At 32.4% G+C, this 8,284-nt stretch overlaps 1 pseudogene; it reads right to left on the bottom strand.

Moving 5' to 3' along the window:
• Nucleotides 1-7,671: 7,671 nt before the first annotated feature.
• Nucleotides 7,672-7,768, bottom strand: LOC122119017 (annotated as a pseudogene).
• Between the last annotated feature and the right edge of the window lie 516 nt (nucleotides 7,769-8,284).

Raw genomic sequence — 8,284 nt, 5'->3', positions numbered from 1 at the left:
TCTTCTACGTGTCTGTTCTTATAGTAGAACTATGTTATCTTCACTAAATATGGTAATATGATTCAAAGCTAGTATGAAGGCTCAAGCTACAGCATTTTACAAGATTTCTCTGACTGACTTGTATTCCTTGAATTTACATACGAGATTATTGAGCTGGTGAACCAATATTCTACAGAGATATTTAGATGTTTGATAGTCACTCATATTTCCCAACTTGTAAAAACACAAACCCCTGATATTGTGTATAGAAAAATGTCTTTAGAGATTGCTCAAAGCAACTAAAATTAATTTAGGAATGAGTTAAGATTTAGATAACATTATAGCATAATAAAGTTGAATGATAACTACTTGAGCTGTACTGTAGAAGGGGGGGGGGGAAGAATGGTGGACCACATAGGAGCTGTATGTCATTGGTATTGTTTCAAAAAACAGAAAGAATTCAGAGAAGAGAAGGAGAAAAATAAACTGTCCTGAATCTAGTTTGTTTTTAATCCACCTGATAGTTTGGACTGAAAGTCCGATAACATGGGAAAAATAAAATAGAAAATAAAGCATTGTATATAGCTGTTACAATGTAAAAAATTTGCAATAGGAATATAATTAATTTTAAAAGAAATAAGAGAAAGAATATCAATAACAATTGCTAAAGTGGATAGAAGATGGATCACATTTTATCATATATAATTTTGAAAAAGCATACTAGCAATGAAAATTTAAAAGTCATAACTTAAATACAATTTGTATTACAACTAGACAGTATAGTTCAGTGGTAAAACATTGGCCTAACATATGTGAAGCAATTGTGTGATCTCCCAAGCATTACAAAGTACACACAGAAAAAACCCACATAAACACACACACACACACGCCACATACACATATTTGGAATATTGTTATTATCATATTAAACAGAGGAAATTATCACAAACAATAAAAGTACTTTAATATATGAAATCATAATATTGCTCATACTATTTAAAAGTTTAGTAGAAATAAAATACTCATAAGATAATTGGATTCTTATAGATTAAGTAAATTGAAAATTAAGATATAAAAGACATGTGAAATTTTCAAACAAGTTTTAAATAATAAACATTTTGAAATATGTATCCTTTTATTTTGACAAAAGATTGATGTTACTGGTGTTTTAACTCAAGATTTAGAATATGATAACCAGGTGCTCTATATCTTGCTAGGGATGGCTATATCTCTAATCATTTCACTCTGGAAATTTTATGATAAGTTCTCATAGTTTCCCAGTCTCTCCTGAATTACAAACCTTATTTACACTTCCCACCATAGTTAAAAAATGGAAACCACAAATCACTATGCCCAGCTCAAACAGTTTTTTTTTTTAATTAAAGTATAAATATTTCCAAAAAGTGACCATGTAATGAAGCCTTTTTAATAAAGTATGTGATTCTTAAAAATACAGTATTTCTTACCTGGACAAATATGTTTAGAACTATAAGAAAATAAATATATTTAAATTCACCAACCATATAAAATTTAAGAAAATAATTTTTAAATATTCACATGTTAACTATTTTGAAAGCAAAATATATGCCTGAATAATTTACATAATTTATGCAAAACTAAATTAACTAATCCTACAACTCTGAAAAAAGAATTGGCCTAAAGAAACGAAAATAATTAAGTTCAAAATTTGAAATTTAGAAAATTAAATGAAGTAACTTAAGTAACTGTAAGCCCTCTGTATATCAATTTTATAATAAAAAATGCATTAACAAAGAAAGAAAAGTACCCATTGGACAATAGCGACAGGAAAAGTATCAGTAGTTTTTTTTTGAGTGTGCAAAAAAATCAATGGAAAAGATAACAATGTTCTTTCCATAATAAATGTACTCATTACCTTATTTATGTAACTGTATCCCCTCTGTACATTACCTTTACAATAAAATTAAATTGAAATTAAAAATAAACTAAATAATATACCAATTAAGAATTCGTAGAGAGCTAGGAAGGTGACTCAGTGGTAGAGCTCTTGACTTGCATGCTTGAGGCCCTGAGTTAGTTTCCTCAGCATCACATAAACAGGAAAAAAAAGCCGGAAATGGCGCTGTGGCTCAAGTGGTGGAGTGCTAGCTTTGAACTAGCCTTGAGGAACAGCGCCCAGGCCCAGAGTTCAGGTCCCACGACCGGACCCCCCACCAAAAAAAAAAAAAGAGAGAGAATTACTAGAAACCATTGGTTAAAAACTTTTAAAAAACTGCCCTAAGTACCCAAGTAATATAATTTGATGATACTATTTAAATAGTTCAAATTCAGCAGAGAAGCCAAAAGTTTAAAAACTGTTACAAAGTAAAGTAATAAATCAGAATATTTACTACTAATAATAATCATAAGATGAATTTATAGTGGTAGTCAAATATGTAAGAAATGAGGCAATTTGCCATTCGTTTGCACTGAATAAGTGAGAAAGAATTTTCTAGGTCTTTTTAAATATATAATAACTTTAATGAAGAAACTATTCATCATATGATAATTAGATGAAGCTGATATTAAAGAGCAGATTGTACTAAGTTTTTGGATGTTTAAGTATATACTTATTTTGGTTGTGGGAAATTGTGTTCATCTTGGGGTATTGTTTTTGTTAGACTGGTGTCATATCAGTGATTAATTTTAGGATAGGGGTTCCCTTTCCACAAGAACATGCACCTGATCTGTCTTTTTAGCCTCCCCATTATCAATGGCTTAAGAGTTGCACACCAACTTGCCTAGATTCCTACCTTGGCTGGCCTGGATTCTGCAGTCCTTCCAACCTCAACCTGTAGATAGTGCAAGAGGGTGGAAATGATCCAATGCACCCAGCTATAGATTGAGAAAAATTTCTACTAATCTTTTGGCCTGGGTTCTGTTCTCAAGCTTCCTCAGTAGCTAAGGGTTCAGATGGGAGCCCCTGGTGCCAAGCAGTAAGAGTATTTCTTAAAGCAACTAGACATATATATGACTTAGGCATGTGAACACCTCAGGACAAGAATAAAAGAGCAGGGAAGCGTAGAGGACAGGCCTAATTTTAACTAGCTACTTGGAGGCTGAATAAGCTTAGCTAGCTACTCTGGAGGCTGAGATATGAAGACCACTATTCAAAGCCAGCCCAATCATGAAAATACATGCGATTATCTCTGAAAAACCAGAAGTAGAACAATGGCTCAAGTGGTAAACCTCTATCCTTGGTCACAGAAGCTTAAGCATGATGAATGAATGAATGAGCACTTGCACATGGGCATGTGTGTACTCACATGCATGTGTACACACACATACACACACACACACACACACACATGAGTATTTCAATGCGAAGTTCTTTTTTTACCTTGCTGTACTCTATTTCCCTGTATTAGTTTACAAATTAACAAAATCAACTAAGCACCTATTTATATACAACTCATCTTGTTTCTCTAAACTCAACTATCTTTTTGGAAGCATGCTTTTATTTGACCCAAATGTAAACTATTCAGGAATTTGATTCTTCTCCCTCAATTCTGTAGAATTAGATGATTGTTTAGCTTCCTCTAAGCAAGATAATTTTGTGAAATCCTGCATCAAGCAACATATTTCTTTCACTAGAAGGGAAGCCTCTGTCAAACTATTAATAATAGGTTTTTCTTCTCCTTGTTAGTATCTATAGTTTTATTATCTTCATATATTTCATGATCTGTCTGTGTATAACAAAGACTGCTGTAAAAACAAAAAGACTCTTCACAGCACTTATCATTTATATACTATCCATAGGTATGAAGGTGTTTAAATATTACTGAAATTGCTTTGGAACAAATCATGTTCATATTGACTATCGTGAAAAATAAGAATTGGTTACTCAGCACTTTAGGTAAGAACTTTTTTGAAAGAAACAAAAGGAAAAGTAGGAACAACTCAACACATATATTCAAATGAAACAAAACAACCCAAGAAAACAAATTAATTCAGTACTCATGAACCTGCAGGAAATGCAAAGATTTTAAAAAAAAAAAAAAAAAACATCAGCTATGACAAGCTTATGAAAATCCTGACTACATGGGAGTCTACTCTTGTGAGGATAGAGGTTAAAGCCCAGACTGGACAGAAATATCTGTACACAATGCCATGTACCTGTTATTCTAAATTCCAGGAAGAATAATATAACATGGACTGAGCCCAAGGTCATACACAAGTATCTGAAAAATAATCAGGATGATTTAGGGCTGGGGACATGACAAAGTGGTAAGAACACCCATTTAGGGGACACAAGACACTCAATTCAAACTCTAATATTTGGGTATTATGTAAAAAGCTATGATTTTAAATAATTGGAATAATTGTAAGATTTGAGTATTTGAGTGGAAAAATGCATGAGAGAGATAGAATGAACCCATGGTGCAATACTTTCAACTTAAGTGAAAATGTTTTATGGTACTTCAGACAAAACAGAGTTACCTTGCAAATGAGCATGGTTGTACATTTGGGTGATGGAAATACTTTACTTACACAGGTGTAAATTAAATAGATTTTTTTAGGTAGATTGTACTTCTTGAACTAAGACCCTGGATGATGTCCCTGAGATTTTTCTCTCAAGACTACCACTCTACTACTTTGAGCCACAGTTCCAATTCTGATTTTCTGTTGGTTGTTTGGTGATAAGAGGATACTAGACATTCTTCCCCAGGATGGCTTCAAACCATGATTGTCAGATCTCAGCCTCCCGAGTAACCAGGATGCCAGGCATGAGCTGTCGATAGTTTTCATAATTTAGTAAATTGTACAGTTACCGAAGTTGTACATTATCATTATAACCTGTGTAATATATGTGTGTATGTATATATCAATGCATACGGATAGAAATATTTTAACATATTTTTGTATCTACAGTAGATTTATGAAATTATCCATTATAAAATAAAATGGAAACAAAAGTTAATAAGGATCAAAACAAAGGAAATTATCACATGTTTCTTGATGTTTAATGGAATACGAATTGCGAGAATCAGTTTGGGAAAACCATCTCTACGTTAACAAAATGGATAAGAGGTATTAATTCCAATCCATCTATTTGCCCATATTGTGCAACCTCACACATGAGTGTCAAAATCAAACAACACTTTTTGCCTTTGCTTTTAACTCACCTGTTATAATTTACGGGTTAGATGAAGTAATCAAATGTTATGTGAGGCTATGAATTAAAGCTGAAAATGATTTTAAACATGATAATAGCTAATTAACTTGCATATTTCTTACTTTTACTTTGTCATGTCCCTCATTCCCATATTAGGAAAGTATATAGAAGGTTCTCACTGAATTATATGTACAATTATGAAAAAAAATGTATTGAAAGAATATGGGCACAATGTGGTTTTAGCTTATTGAGACCTGTAGGGGGAAGTGTGTTTTTGAGGACTTGCAATACATTGTGATGAAGATGAAGGGAGGGATGTGCTTATTCTGGAAAACTGGCTATGGGATTGCTCCCATAAAGGTAGTGATGAATTCTTCCAAAAGGTTACAGTAAAATCACTTTCACAAGCATGTTCACTGCTACACAATTCACTGTAGCCAAGTTACGGAAACAGCCCAGATGCCCTTGGGCGGAATGCTGGTTGGAGAAAGTGTGGCACATATACACAATTGGATTGCACTTATCCATTTTTAAGACTGTTACATTATTTGCAAAGAAATGAATAGATCTAAAAATTTATTAAGTGAACAAAGTCAGAGCCAGACACACAAAGGACCCATGTTCTGTCTCATATTTGGAAGCTAGAAATTTATACAAGTTTACACAAAAATATTAACCAAAGCATGAGATTTGCAGAGGAGTATTTCAAAGGTGTAATTTCTTATAAAATTGAACTTTACTCCAACAAAATTAATAGCAGGAAACTATCATTTGGACGATGTGAGTGGAAGTCAAAAGGAAGGAATAAAGAGAGTTATGGAAGAAGAGAGTGAAGGTATAATATTCAATGCAACTGTATAAAACTAGAAAAAATTAAAGTGGGATGAGGTTTGGAAGGGTGTGGAAAAGTTATATAAAGATCCATTATATTAAAAAACTGATTTGATGAATGGAAATTCCCTTGTACAAGTATTTAAGATAAGAAAATTATAATCAAAAACAATGGAGACATCTGATCATAAATTCTATTTCCATCTCTTTTAAAAATAAAAATTATTTGTTCTATAATTTGATCAGAGGGATGGATTTTGTTGCTAGCTATATCATTGCACATCTGTCTCTCTCTTCCTCTTTCCTTCTCATGGTTCTCATAGGTAATATGATTACTCCATAATTATCCTACTTTATTTTGCTTTTATAGTTTTTTTACATCATTTCACTTTCTGCTCTGTCATTTCCCAATTCATTTACATATAAGGCATTATTTCCTATTTTCTCATTCCTAGAATAAGCTGCACATGAAGACACCACTGGTCCTCATTTTCAGTTTGTCCCTTTGAATACAGAGGAAAATCATTCCTCTGCTCTCTACCAAATCTCTACTCTCCAGTTAGAATAATTTAGAATAGTAAAAATGAAAAAAGAGAAAATAAATAATAGTGAAAAAACAGATGCAGAAAATTCACCGGAAAAACGATGAATATACACCTCTTCATCTAGAAGCCTACTGTGGACACTTAGACATTGTCCATGAGTTGGTGGCTCAAAGCAGATATTCATGGAATAACTGTGAAAGGCTGGATACCCCTGCACAGTACTTATACATGGAATAATACCAGAGTGGCTTCTTTATTTCATCATGATGCAGACACCAGTGGCCAAACTAAAGGCCTCTTGACCCCCTTGCTGCTGGGTATAGATATAGCAAAGAATCGCTGGATCTCCTTCTGTTGAACCATTATATCATACCAGATCTGAAGCACAACTTAGAAGAAACTGCATTTGATATTACCAAAAGGATAAGTATGTATCACTACCTCTTTGAAGTTGTGGAAATCTGTACAAATTGTTCTCTTAAGTCCTAATGTTTCCATTAAGTTTCTTAAATTTCAAAATTGCCAGTCCATCCCATGTGTCCATACAAAATATTTTCACAATAACAAGCAACAGCAATATTTTACTTTAGAAATTCATGGATTCCATGGTATTCTTCCAAGTGAATTGCCTGACTTTGATGTCAAAATATATTCGAGTTGTTTGTATACATCAATAATGTTACCTATAGAGTTTGTTATTTTTTAAAATCAGAAATAATTTTAACTTATCTGTTGAAATGAGTAGTAGAGAAACTAAAGATATTTCTGGTGCTTGTCTGAAAAAAGTATATTTTAAAATATTTATATTCTGTTTGTATAATGTCCATAATCTATTTCTTTCTCTCCTAGATATAATACTTTGAATTTGACATTATATTATAATACATAGGTCCATTAATAAATGTGTTCTTTCAGATTGCATTCCATATAGGAACAGTTTAAGATTCCTTTAATTCCTAGGTCCTTATAGAATTTTATTTCTTTGGGATAAAATGACAATGTTATCTTATTTCAAAAGTTTTATAAAGATTATGCTATATAAAGGCCTTTCCAAAAAGGTGAAGATTGAATACACTCATGTCAAACTAACTTTTATTTCTATGAATTATATGTATTATTACACTTGTATATTTGTAATCAACTTTTTCATAACTGTTTTTCATTTCTTGCGTCTGAAGAATGAAAAATATGGAATACTTCACAAATTTTCATATCATCCTTGTGCAAAAGCCATGTTAATCTCTGTATTGTAATTCAGGTAGACATGCTGCTGAAGCATGTAGTATCTTGTAAATTTACATAGTTAATGATGCAAACTTAAGATAGGCATATATCCTTGGTTGCCTATTTGCAACAAGGAAACCTATTGTTCCCAAATTTGCTATTCATCTTATTTCTGCAAAATTCTGTGTATGGCGGAAAAAACTTATATTGTTTGTTCAATTGCTCACATTTGCAATTTTTTGTCAATAACTATTTTAAGTCTTTTTCATTTGAAATTTGATCATACTTTGAAGCCTTCATAGCTAGGTCCAAAGGTGATGGATTTTCAAGTACTTATTTTTTAACTGATTTAGCTTTGTGGAGCTAATGGATTCAAAGTAAGCCTTGCTTAAGAGCTACTTCTAAACTTCTGCAGCTTAAAATTTCCCAAATGAGGTCTTACTGGCACAAATGTCTGCCTGACCCTTTACCCTTGCTCCATGTAAGAACAGACCTACCAGAATATCTTACCCTGACAGCATAGATTGTCTTATTGGAGAAAAACTAATCTTAGTTACAAAGGATCATAAAG

Source organism: Dipodomys spectabilis, unplaced genomic scaffold (genome assembly GCF_019054845.1).
Source record: "Dipodomys spectabilis isolate Male_0828 unplaced genomic scaffold, ASM1905484v1 ptg000159l, whole genome shotgun sequence".
Taxonomy (NCBI): domain Eukaryota; kingdom Metazoa; phylum Chordata; class Mammalia; order Rodentia; family Heteromyidae; genus Dipodomys; species Dipodomys spectabilis.
The sequence above is the reverse complement of the archived record's forward strand: the minus strand, read 5'-3'. Positions and strand labels throughout refer to the sequence as shown.